This window comes from Lipotes vexillifer, unplaced genomic scaffold, assembly GCF_000442215.2.
Source record: "Lipotes vexillifer unplaced genomic scaffold, Lipotes_vexillifer_v1.1 scaffold207, whole genome shotgun sequence".
Classification (NCBI taxonomy): domain Eukaryota; kingdom Metazoa; phylum Chordata; class Mammalia; order Artiodactyla; family Lipotidae; genus Lipotes; species Lipotes vexillifer.
In genome coordinates this window covers 493,171-507,501 of record NW_006784469.1, presented here as the reverse complement: position 1 = coordinate 507,501, position 14,331 = coordinate 493,171, and the positions used below count along the sequence as shown (strand labels likewise).

The 14,331-nt window shown below is 37.1% G+C and overlaps 1 protein-coding gene across 1 annotated transcript in view; it reads right to left on the bottom strand.

Moving 5' to 3' along the window:
* The window catches only part of DMD (dystrophin), a 1,809,438-nt gene that overhangs the window by 1,378,943 nt on the left and 416,164 nt on the right, over positions 1–14,331 (bottom strand). The gene's annotated exons all lie outside the window — the stretch shown is intronic.

Here is a 14,331-nt window from a genome sequence, read left to right as displayed (position 1 = left end):
GCGGTTCAGAAGTGGAAAGAAATAGGTGAGGGATGTTTAGAGGTACAAACTTCCAGTTGCAAAATAAATGAGTCACTGGTATGAAATGTACAGTGTGGGGAATATAGTCAATAACTATGTAATATCTTTGTGTGGAGACATAACTAGACTTATCGTGGTGACCATTTTGAAACGTATAGATTGGGAGTTTGGGGTTAGTAGATGCAAACTACTATATATAGAATGGATAAACAACAAGGTCCTACTGTATAGCACAGGGAACTATATTCAATATCCTGTAATAAACCACAATGGAAAAGAATATGAAGAAGTTATACATATGTATAACTGAGTCACTATGCTGTACAGCAGAAATTAAACACACTGTAAATCAACTATACTTCAATAAATTTCTTTAAGAATGTAAAAATCCCTACAAAAGAAAGAAAAATGTACAGAAATATCGAATCACTATGTTGTGTAACAGGCACCAACACAGTGCTGTAGATCAATTATACTTCAAAAGCAAACTCATATCAAAAGAGATCAGATTTGTGGCTACCAGAGGTAGGGGGCTGGAGGAGGAGGAATTGGATAAAGGTAGTCAAAAGGTACAAACTCACAAGGATAAGATAAATAAGTACTAGGGACATAATGTACAATATGATAAATATAATTAACACTGTTGTACGCTATATATTAAAGTTGTTAAGAGAATAAAGCCTAAGAGTTCTTATCACAAGGAAATTTTTTTTGTTTCTTTAATTTTGTATCTATATGAGATGATGGATGTTCACTAAACATATTGTTGTGATTATCATTTCATGATATATCTAAGTCAAATTATTATGCAGTACACCTTAAACTGTGGGTCAATTATGTCTCAATAAAACTAGAAGGAAAAGAAAGGATTCAGATGAATCCTCTGAAGAGGTATATAATATGGGCAATGTCTGGAAGGGTCCCAAGCACAAGAGCTTCTGTCTCTGCGAAGCTGGAGCATGTCACCCTCCCAGTGTTGATGTGTTCACAAACCTGGATGCTTTCTGAACTCCATACTATTGGGATTTTTAATGGGGGCTTTATCACATATGTGTCATCAATTATCAACTCCATTTCCAGTCCCTCTCCCCTCTCCAGAGAATGGGGGGGGGTAGGCATGAAAGATCCAAGCTTCTAATTTTGGCTTGGTCTCTCTGGTGACCAGCTCTCATCTAGGAGCGCACCAAGAGTCACCTCATTAGAACAAAAGATATTCCTATCACCCAGTAAATTCCAAGGAGTTCAGTGTCAGATGCTCCTATCACTTAGGAAATTACAAAGGTCTTAGGATTTCTGTGTCAGGAACTGAGGTCAAAGATTAAATACCAGAACAAATGTTCTTCCTACCATCTCTATTTACAAGGGTTTTAGGAGCTATGTGTCAAGAACCAGGGGCAGAGACAAATATATACATATTTCTTATATTACAAAAGAAGATAGATAGAGGAGCAAAACTCTTTGCTGATTTAAAAAAAATTTTAAATACTGTCTTGTCTATTTTTCTTACATTAAAGAGGGCTGGGCTACTGGCTTTATTATCTATATGTAAATATTACACAGGTGAGTTTTTCCTTCAAAATCTAATCACTATTGACCAATTATTCAATTAAAATTATTATGAGAGCAAGTTGCATAGCCCACCGCTCAGCTCAAAAATAAAGTCACCTTGAGCACAGATGTTTGGCCTAACAGTCTTCTTGCGGTGCATTTTTTACATAAAGATAACAGTTTTAACACAGAGCATTAACCTAGGAAAGGCAAAATTCAAGATATCCAATAACCTTTCTTCCAAAGTAAGGAAAGAAAGCATCAAATTTAAAATGTGAAAAATGTAAACCTAGAAACTACATCCATAGTTAACACTCTAAGAATTAGATTAAAATTCTACCTTTCAAAATACTAAAGCAGTTAGCATTAGTTGATCATCTTCACTGAAATCTTTTAAAATAATGATGCTCTGTAGAAATGAGTCTAAGTTCTATAACTCCTGCATATATTCAAAACCAATTTAGGTGTAAAATTAACCAAATATATAAAACAACAATTGGGGCTGGCATCATGGGCTGGCAGCCTGTGCAGTCATGCAGTACTCCATGCTTATAAGAACTCAAGCTTGGTTTCATGTTTTGCTGTCATTCTCCTGAAATTCTTAATTTTTGAACAAGGAACCTGCCTCTCCTCTTGTACTGGCCCTAAAAATTAAGTAGCTGATCCTGATTACAATAATTTGGGGAAAATGGCCAATAGCTATAAGGTTGAAATAAGAATCCAAACAAAACTGGATAAGTTCAAGAAATAAAATTTTTAAAAAACATGAAATTCAAATTAGATGCACCAGGACACAGTGACTTACTGGTGGAGGAAATATGAATACAAAATGAATGACTTCCAAATATGAGTATAATTGGAAGATAAGACTCCAAAGACCAGTCTCTTAGTTGTTTCGGGATATAATCAAATACATCCTAGAGATATTGGATACATTAACTGAAGATAATGGAAATAAAAGTCCCTTTTCTTTTGATTGTCCACATGATTGTATGTGTATGGTTGAGAATAAGATGATTATTTTGCTGGAAACTATGGGAGAAAGGTACATAACTGACTGTTTCCACTGCAAACTGTTTTACTGACTACTACTGAGTCTACTGTACCATTCGTTAACACTTCTGCTTATTTTGAATTCCTCTCTAGGACAGAAGAGCTCCTATTCCAAATGCTTTTCACGCTCACTTTCTCAAAGGCACTGGTTCTCTATTCTCCCACCCCCATTTCTTCATGCCAGCAACCTAAGACATCCTAAAGAAGAGTTAGCTCCCTCTCAGGTATGGAGTCTCTCATGAGTAAATTTTCTCAGTCTTCCTAATCTTCACCTGAAATTATCTTCATATTATCTCAATTCTCTTTTTTCACTCCCGAAGTTCATCCTTCCATTTTTGCTCACGTATCCTTCCCCTGTAAGACCTTGCTCTTACATATTAAGAACATATCTCTATTGGATCTTCCCCCAGACTACAAACAGGCTTAAATCTTCACTGTTCTGACAGTCAATGAGGTGTAAAATTACCTCTATCCTATTACTCATGAAACTGGCCCTTCTCTCTCTTTTTTCATCATCAAACTTTTTTTTTCCATTATCAAACACATGCTAATTCTTGTTTTCCTGCTTTATTGACATATATTTGACACATAACATGGTGTAAGTTTAAGGTGTACGAGGTGTTGATTTGACACATTTATAAATTGCAAAATGATTACCACCCTAGTATTAGTTACCACCTCCATTCCATCACACAATTACCGTTTGTTACCAAACATGTTGGAGAATAATTTACATTTACTGCCTTTACTTTACCACTGCCAATTTCTTCTTTTACGTCAATTTAATCTCACAGTTGCCCCTCTAGCACCTGAACAAGACAAGTATAATTAATAAAGTGAAGGAGTAAATGGGAGTTGAGCAAACAAATCCAGCCGGTAGAGACTACTTTTACAAGTACTAGGTTCTGCAGTTTATGTATGAACAATGTAGGAAGAAGAGAAGTAAAAATTATTTTAAGTATTTTTATATGCCAAAAAGGGAGTTAACTATTAGAACTCGGCTAATTCTAAGTTCATTAACTCTATCATTTTAAAGAAAATTCAGAAGTTGGTAACATTTTATTGATACTCTTTACCTACAGTAACTTTGTTTATCTACTTTTCATTAAAATTAGACATGTCAAAAATCTTAGTCCATAAAAATAATCTGATCAGTAATTTAATACACAGATGTATTTTCACTGGCCTAATAGTTTTGCTAAAAATTATACTTATACCTTAGCAGTAAAACAGGTAAAGAGACAGCATGTAAAAAAAAAAAATCTGCCTTCTGTAATCATTTGGAGCATAAGCTTAATATCATCTCTTTATGGTGACAGCAGATCTATAGACAAAGGCCAAGACATTTGATATTTTTTTCCTTAAGGACACACCAAGTATAAAGAGCTATAAAAAATAACCTCACTCGGGCTTCCTTGGTGGCGCAGTGGTTGAGAGTCCGCCTGCCGATGCAGGGAACACGGGTTTGTGCCCCGGTCCGGGAAGATCCCACATGCCGCGGAGCAGCTGAGCCCGTGAGCCATGGCCGCTGAGCCTGCGCGTCCGGAGCCCGTGCTCCGCAATGGGAGAGGCCACAACAGTGAGAGGCCCGCATACCGCAATAAATAAATAAATAAATAAATAAACAAATAAATAAATAAATAACCTCGCTCATAAAGAAAAATATGAGTGGCTTGTATACCTCTTATTGCCTGCCAGACCACATTTAGATCTGCTAAGACTACCTTTCTGATCTGCTGGAGAGAGAATGGTGAAGAAAGAGAAGAGCCCAAGACTACCTTAAGTTTCTGGCCTGAGAAATTTAAAGAATGAGTTGACATGAACGAGAACGGAGAAACTGTTGGGTAGGTTTGATAGGAGCTCGAATCTGAGTATGTTATGTTTGAGCTGCTTACTAAATATCCACATAGAGACATAACAGAAGGGTGGATATACAGTTCTGGAGTTTAGGGCAGAGGTCTGTATTAGAGATAATATTTTGAGAATCCATTAGCAGGTAAAGAATATTTAAAGCCACAACACTGCATAAAATATCCAAAGGAGTGAGTGAAGAAAGAAAAGACAGCATGAAGCTTAAAACTATTTCGTTTACAACTGGATCTAGTTAGGCAAAATTTGTTTCAGAATTCTTTCTTATGTGTTTATGAGTGAGATTGGCATGGGACTTTGCTTCTTGTACCATTTTCATCAATTTTTAAAATTGAAGTATAGTTGTTTTACAACATTATATTAGTTTCACGTGTACAACATAGTGACTCAATATTTTTATAGATTATACTCCATTTAAAGTTATTACAAAATAATGGTTATATTTCCCTGTGCTGTACAATATATCCTTGTTTCTTATTTATTTTATACATAGTAGTTTGTATCTCTTAACCCCATACCCTACTATCACCTCTCCCCTTTCCCTCTCCTCACTGGTAACCAGTAGTTTGCTCTCTATACCTGTGAATCTGTTTCTTTTTTGTTATATATATTTGTTCATTTTATTTTTTAGATTCCTGAGATAAACATATAAGTAATAACATAGAGTATTTGTCTTTATCTTAGTTATTTCACTAAGCATAATACTCTCTAGGTCCATCCACATCGTTGGAAATGGCAGAATTCCATTCTTTTTTAATGTGTAATATTCCATTGTGTGTACACACACACACACACACACACACACACACACACACACATAAATGCATATTTTTTGTATTCATTCTCTGTTGATGGACACTTGGGCTGCTTCCATATCTTGGCTATTGTAAATAATGCTGCTATGAAGACTGGGGTGCATGTATCTCTTCAAGTTAATGTTTTGTTTTTTTCAGATGTATACCCAGGAGTGGAATTGCTGGATCATATGGTAGTTCTATTTTTAGTTTTTTTAGGAACCTCATACTGTTTTCCATAGTGGCTGCACCAATTTACAAACCCACCTACAGTGTACTAGGGTGCCCTTTCCTTCACATCCTCACCAACATTTGTTATTTGTATACATTTTGATGACAGCTATTTTGACAGGTGTGAGGTAATATTTCATTGTCGTTTTGATTTGCATTTCTCTGATGATTAGCAATGTTGAGCATTTTTTCATGTGCCTTTGGCCATCTGTACATCTTTCCTTCTTGTACCATTTTTGTCAAATTTTAGTAAGAATATTTTCTAGCCATATTTTTCAGCCTGTCTTAACCAGCTTGGGCTTCTATAACAAAATACCATAGATCAGGGGGCTTAAATAGCATACATTTATTTCTCACAGTTCTAGAGGCTGAGAAGTTCAAGATCAAGGTATCTGCAGATTCAGTGTCTGGTGAGGGCCCTCTTTCTAGTTTGCAAATGGCCTCCTTCTTGCTGTATCCTCACGTATCTGGAAGAATTATCTCTCTCGTGTCTCCTTATCTCAGGGCATCTCAGATCTTCCTTTTGGAATTTCTTTGCTTTAGAAAGGATCTGCTGAGGTAAAAATCTCAATTTCTGTTTCTCTGAAAATGTCTAATTTGCCCTTGCAATTTTGCTAGGTTCAGAACTCTGGGATGGTGGTAATATTTTCTCAATATCTTGAAAACATTTTTCCAATTTTTTTTCTGATTCTTTTGTTGTAGTTAAAAAGTCTAACGTCAGTCTAAGTTTCATTCATTCAAAAATGATCTGTCTCTGCTCTCTGGTTGCTAATGTAAATTTATCTTTGTTTTTGGAATTCTGCAGTTTCACTGTGAAATGTCTAAGAGTGGATTTCTATTTATTTATGCTGCCTGTTGTATATTGTGCTTCCTGGTTAAGTAGGTTGGCTCTGGAAGTTATTCCTCAGTATCCTTCACATATTCCCGCCTATCCATTTTCTTTATTCTTGCCTCAGAGTCTCCCATTAGACATAAGTTAGACATTCATAACCTACTCCCAATATATATTTTGCCTTCCTGTTCATACTGTCTACCTCCTTAGGTTTTGGTACCACATTCCTTATATTTCAATTTCCTCATAACTCATTTTTTTCAACTGTTTAATATACATTGAACACAGCCATTATTTTTTCCAATTTTTAGTGATAATTTTAATTTTAGTACTCATATTTTGATCTGTTTTTCAAATCTTCCTCATCAACTTTTAGCATCCTATTTCTTCATTTGATTCTCACTCTCATTTCTTTCTTTAATATTTCACCTACTTATATTAATTACCTGGCAATTCTAGTACCTGAAATTGTAGAGGAGGTGATCTAAATTCACTCTGTGTTGCACATGATTACTTTGCTTCATGATGGCTTGTTTTCTTGTGCTTGTGGGGTTTATCGTGAGCTCAAATTTCACAAAATTTAGTCTGTGAGAATACTAAGGTGCTTTTCTTTCTAAGAATTTGGATTCATCTCTCACTAGTGCTAGGGTGCTACCAACCTGGAGCTACTTTAACTTAATCTCTTGTCTTAGGGATACCTTGACTCTTACTGGTAATAAACACTCAAATAAGCGACTCTCACAAGAACAGGCCTACGGTTACACATTTTCAAATGAGATGATTATAATTATTCTTACTTTTAATTTTATACTTAGAGTGGAAAGAGAGATCGACATATTTTTATATTGGGACGTTTCACAGACAGAATACCCCCGTCCATCATTGTACTGAAGATATAACCCTTGTTTTACATAGAATCTCTGTTCACCTCCCCCCATTTGCTTGAGCCTGAGGCTCAGATTTCTACTGTATCAAATGGCTTAATTTAACCAAACTCTGGGTTTCTAGCATTAGCTTTTAGCACTAAGGCAATACAAGGGTCAGTGCTCATAGTTGTATTAGTTCTATGACTTTAGTTTCATCCGCATTTTTTTCTTTGTCCTGGCCTTTAAAGGTTTACCCACTTCCTTGCAAGAGAGAAAACATTTAAAACTGTATTTGTTGGAAATTTCCCAGCATCTTGGTGCTTTGAAGAGGGCATTTTAGAAAACTGAGCCTGCCTCATCCTTGGGAATGGAAGTCAGCCCCTTCTCAACATATGTGGAGTTAATCAAAACTACCTCATAAAAATAATGTGGGGATTAAGTTTAACACTGTTTATAATTGCTTAGCACAAGGACTGACATAAAAATGCACTCAGTAAATTGTAGCTTTTACTATTTATATTATACATTGATATTTTCTAAGAAGTAAACACACTGACAAAATCATAAAGATATTCTTTTATAGATAAATGGCTTTCCAATAATAATTTTGACTTCAAGACTGATATACAGTCACTTGTTTTCCTGGATTACTTTACAGTTTTCCTTCAGTCAATATTTGTCTATTCTTCCCTATCTATGCTAAGGCAGATGTGACACTCAGTGACCAATTCAAAGTTATAATTACTGGAGCAATTAATGAGTCCCTCAAGCTGCCTATCATGAGCGTTACTACTAAAGCAGAATCAACCAATTTAGATTTTGCTTCTTCTCTTTTACTGTCTGCTATTTAATGTCACGTGAAAAAACTTATACATGACTTTGAGAAGACCAGAAATGGGGGCATTCACAATACACAAGAAAGATGAAATAATCACTAATCAAGAGAACTGGTAAAGGCTTTGGACTTCTAAATACATGTGATTTTAATATTTAAAACTCTAAAATGCTTTTTATAAAATTAGTCATCCCTAACATTTTTAAACTCATACTTTAAGCTTTCCTTAGAAATTGGGAAACTAGTTACTTGCAATATTCACTTCTTACCAAGCAGCTTTTATTTTTAATATAAGGAAAAGATCACTGAGATTGAAGGCAGCATGGTCAACCAGTATGTGCCCAGGCTCCAAGAGCAGAGACTTGGGTCTAAGCATACTAGCTTTGTGGCCTTTGATACCCTATCCATTTCTATAAAATAGGAATGTACAATACAAGTCCTTATAACATAAGGTTGCTGTGAGAACAAATGAGAAAACGCACGTCAGACACTTGGAGCAGTGCCTGGGCCTTTGTAACAATTATACTATTATTGCTATTATTATACATTTTGCTGTATCGCTAACAAATCGTCTGTAGCTTGGTTACTCTGTAATAAGTTGGAAAAATTAGATTATTTGGTACATTTTTTGGAGCTGTTTCCTGGTTTGCTAACCATCTCTCAAATCATTACTGTGAGTAGAAAATGTAGTGCCATATGATTATGAAGAGTGAAAGATGCCTTTTCAAGGAATGGAAATAATTTATCACTTATCTGAATGCAAACTCACACTCTGAAATTAGGAACAGGATCTAGCAAATCTCTTTTAAATATTCATAGGCAATAAAATCTCTGGCTGTTTGATTGATCTAACAGGCAACTGAATGTTACCTTTGTTCTGCATAATTGCCCCTACAGGAAACATCAGTTAGGCAATTAAAAAAAAAAACCCCACAAACCTTTGACATAGGCATTTTAATCGAGCAGAAAATGGGCTAAGGCTCATATTCAAGAGAAAGGGCACTTGTTTATTAATGGAAAAACTGTTTTTCTTGAGCCAAAAAAAAAAAATCAAGAAATTTATGGCTTAAAAAAATTCAGAATTTTTGACTATAACAATCCAATATACAACATAGATTTTTTTTAAAGAGGAAATCAATGTTAAAACTGTTACTGTAATTATTTTATTTCCCCAGACTCTTAGATAATTATCCCAAGGCTGCATCTGCATTGCATCAAAACACCAGTCTTTTCAACTGAATATTCAGTGGGAACATCCAAATGATTGATTTAGCTAAAAAAGTACTAGATATTTTTCTATTACCTAGATAGTCTGGAATTGATCAAAGTACTCAGATTATACCCTGAGAACTAGGAAAACCCTGTTACTACTCATCCTTTTAACTCAACATCTTATTTTTAAAGTCACATTGGCATACTAAAGACTAGCAGAACAGAATTTGAGAAGGATATTATCTCTAACATGATGTGGTTTTCATCAAAGCTCTAAAGCACCAAATATGCTTTATTTACATTGCCAAATTACTCTCAGATTATTATTGGCAAGATACTTTATATAAGCATAGCCAGGGCTGATAGTGGTTTCAAGTTTACTTATTGTTACTATAGCGTTCTGTTTAATTGATTACTGAAGTAGAATGACAAATTCCTTCCAATTTTAAGACCTATGGAATGATAAAAGTCCTTTCGTCAGTCTTCTGAATTTTATTTAAATAATGGAGGTGTGTACATTTCATTGTTTTTCACATTGGAATATATGTATATGTTTGTCTATCCCTGCCCTGGCAGCACACACGCATGCACGCACACACACACATACACTGCTTTGAGGGTAGATACTACAGCATACAACCTAGTAAAAATAAAAGCACTTTGCAGGCAGTATTTTATATATTGCTCAGGAGAATCTTATGAAATACGATCTGTCATCGCAGATGAGGAAATGGAAGCTTGAAAATATTTCCCAAGGGTACAGAGCCAATGGGTTGTAGATGGATGTGTTTATTGTCTTTTAACATTCATGTTGGTGATACTGGAATATTTCTCTCTTTGCCAGCTGGCAGGATGCTAAGCTTTGTCAATAAAGGGTGCTGGAGTGACACTGGGGGAGGTAAAGTTTTCTCTGTTCAGTGTGTTTTTACTTCTTGCTCCCGTGGCTCTGGGTTGGCCTGTGGGATGCCTGGTGGAGTTCACCTCGTCTGTTCCCCACCCCACCCCCCAAATAAATTTTAGCAGCATCCTCTACAGGTGCCTTCTGACAGGTTCAGTGGGTGCTCCAGTGCCAAGTCCAACCTGGGTGCCAAATTCATGGGCAGCTTTGTGGAGCCCAAGCTGGTTTCCCTAAATTCAGTGGCCCCTACTGTAGCTAGCTTCCCAGTGAGTCCAACAGGCAATCCCCTCTAGCTTCCCAGAAAATTCAATAGCAGCCCCCACAGGTTACCTCCCCATGAATTTTGCCATCATCCCACTCCAAGATTCCCTTCACACAAGCTTGAGCCCACTGACTACATACTAGCTCTGGTTTGGGTCAACCCAGCGAACTTCTTTGTCATCTCATGCTCTGGAGACATACTCTTTCCAAAAAGGTTTGAATCCCAGCCTTGGGTAGAGCCCCTCACTTTCCAAGTCAGTTCCTTCCCTGGGTACTATCCCTTGGTTCTAGGGAGTTCTTTGGAGTTCTCTTTTATTTCCTCTTAAAAATTAATTCCCAGTAATTACTTATTTGTATTAAAGGTTCCCTGTTCAAGTTACTGTGTAACCTGTTTTCTGTTACCTGTCTGACCCTGATTAATACCAAGGGCTATTCCAACCCAAGATTTTCTGATTCAAATTTCAATGCTTTAAAACTCAGTTTGGATACAGCAAAATAAGCGTTCAATCAAGGTTTGTTGTTGAGTTGAATTATTATCTATTTGGGGGAAATACCAGGTTCCACAACAGAGACCTTTGAAATGTAAAGACATAAGTAGTTTTTTGTGTTGCTAAAGGTTTGCAAAAGCATTACATAAATGAGGCTGATGCCAAGATCAGGATTAGTGACTGGTCTACTCCTAAGGACAGAATAGACAAACACTGAATGAACATGGTTAATGATTAAAATTTGGGTCTCTTCACAGCTTAGCCAAAATCAGTTTTACAGTGTGCCTTTTTTTTTTTTGATTGAACTCTAATTTCTAACCTGACACTAAAATTCAAATACAAATACAAGCACATTCCAATTCTATATCAAAATCCAAATGTAAATGACCTTTGACCTAGTTGCCACCTCGGAATACCTACTTCTGCCCACATCCAGTAACAGTGCGATAGGGTCAAGGGCGAAAGGACTGTTTAGAACTGCCTATTTCCAGTCCATAGTCCCTTATATTGATATGGAGAAAGTATGATTAGACTACTAAACAAAGGTAGTGCAGGATTAAGGATTGTTTGGAGTCTCTGCTAATCAGGACTTCTTTCTTTCCAATGTATAAACATGATCCAACTTCTCCCCCATGTAAATAACAGAAGGTTCCCTGCATACCATCATAGCTACCATCCCTCCTTAGGACCTTTCTTTGCCTTCACAGCCAAGCTCCTCACAAGGATCGTGCACACTTGCCTTCCCCGTCCTTTTCTCTAATATCTTCTGTATCACACTGTCACCAGAGTCTCTCTATCCTCAGGAAAACTCCATCAAAACTGCTCTAGGAAAGGTCACAAGTGACATCTTTTTTTTTTTTTTTGCGGTATGCGGGCCTCTCACCGCTGCGGCCTCTCCCGCTGCGGAGCACAGACTCCGGACGCACAGGCTCAGCGGCCATGGCTCACGGGCCCAGCTGCTCCGCGGCATGTGGGATCTTCCCGGACCGGGGCACGAATCCGTATCCCCTGCATCGGCAGGCGGACTCTCAACCACTGCGCCACCAGGGAAGCCCACAAGTGACATCTTTTTGCCCAATTCTGTCTTCATCTTACTGGGTTTCTCCACCCATACTTAACAGTTTTTCATGACTCCTCTTTATAAACTGCTACCTGCTAAGCACCCTGGTTTTAACTTGCGTCTCCTCTTACCTCTGATCATTTCTTCTCATCTCCTCTGTAGACACTGTTTCCTCAGCCGAAAACTTGATATGGGGTATAACTCTGAAATTCTGTCTGATACTTTTTCTTTGGGCTTATTTGGGATGATCTCAGGAACTCTGCAGTTTTAATTAGCACGTAGCCTGACAAATTCCCCATCTGTGTAACTAGTCTGAATCACTCTCTTTAACTTTAGGGCTGTGTAACTCTCTCTTACTGGATTAGGGAATATCCCCACCTGGATACTCCCTAAGTACTGCAGCAGATCCTGTTGCTGCCCAGCCACATAACCTCCTAGCCTCAGAACCTGTAAGTTCACTTGAAGCTTTGGTGGCCAGTATGTGCACGCACTGCTAGATTCCCACCTTAAGCTCCCACATTTCTCAATTTTACTGCTCTAGGCAGCCCAGAAGTACTGGGATTTTATGCACCCAAGGGCAATCCTCAAACACAAAGGGAGGAAAATTGGTGGACAAATGTTCCAGCTTCCATTAGCCCAGCGGGACAATTCTAAGTGAGCTCTATGACACTGGTGTTCTACCTGATTTCTTTAAAGCTCCCAGTGGGACTGAGCTCAGTAACTCCCAATGGAAACTCACTCATAAAAGCATCCTTTATCAGACTTCCAACCTTTCATTCTCCATTCTCCCCATGCACTCACTTATCCTTCTTGGTACCATCTCCAAAATAAATTACCAGAGCCTAAGGTCTTCACTCGGGTTGCTTTTGATTAATATCAAACTTAAACAGACATGTCTGGCTCAATGGGGGTAAAAAATGACATGTGATCTTTCACCTCCAAACTTGTTTTTTCTTACTTTCTCAAAGTTGTTTCTGAAAAATATCTGATACTCAATCACCTGAGTCAGAAACCCAGATACTCTTCTGAATTTTGCATTTGCTCTGTATCTATCACCAATGGCCTTGCCTTCAACTGAGCTAAAAGTATCGCTTCCTACTTGGTCTCACTGCCTGCAGTCTCCCTGTCTCTTAGACCCCCCAGCCCACTGTCCAGTCTCCACAGAGGTAACGTAATCTGATTGTGGCACCTCTCTTCTCCTTCCCCCTTATAAGTTAAACCCTTCAGTGGTTCCCTAAGTGCATGGCTCTAGAGCAGGCTCTTTGTGAAGCATAGATCTCCCTTAGCAATCTCACTCATGCTTATGCTTATTTGCTCAGGTTCACCTTCAGCCAGACTCCCATTTGCATTCTGTGTTTTAGCAAAACCAAATACTCCCAATTTTCTGTAGCTGCTGGTGGCTGCCTGCCTGGAATCACCCTCTTACTCTTGCCCATTTGGCTGTCTCCTACTCTAATTTAAAAATGTAGTTTACAACAAATCTTCTCTAGGAAAGCTACCCCAAATACCTTCCATTGCTGACCCACACAAGTCTGTGTCCTTTTCTATGTTCTCTAATCCTCTGTCGTAACTTTTAACCCAACATTTTGCATCTTCTAAGGATATTATTTGTTTTCATGTCCTGGAGCACACTAAGAAATGAATAATTTTTTGCTTAACTAATCAATGACTATAAGTAGTGAAGTACAGATACTTTTTCTGACTTATTACCAAACCTTCAGTGTCTCACATGTTATAGATGCACTTAGCAATCAGATACGAAAGTAAACCTCATTATGAAATTTTTTTTCCTTCTTGATAAATAATCCATTCTTGATTTAGGAGAGTGTATGCAAAATATTGTTTGATTCAGAAAAATAGGTTATTTTTTTTTCAATTTTGATTTGAAAAATTCACACCATATGTATTAATTTTTAAATATGAAAACCCCTCTGTTATATATAAATACGAACTCATATTATTTGGGAACAATAAACAATATCCAATATCTTGGGCACTAATAAAATACCATGTATTATTAACAGATTATATATGACCATAACAAACATGTGTGTACATGTTTGAAGAGAGAGAGAGAGAGAGGTGACGATACCTACACATATTAGTTAATCTTGCATATGGAAAAGAACTGTGGTCAGATAAGATCCGATTTTGAACACCAGATTAACTATTTACTCATGTGAAGATCTGAGCAAGTTACTGTACTTGGTCTGTCTCAGGTTTCCTATTAAAACCCATACTTTATAAAGTTTTAGTAGGATTAAATGATATGATACACATATAAATATTTCATCCATGTCTAGAACTTGAAAGTTTCTACAACCTGGAAGCTGGGCTAATATTTAAATTATTCCTCATTTTGA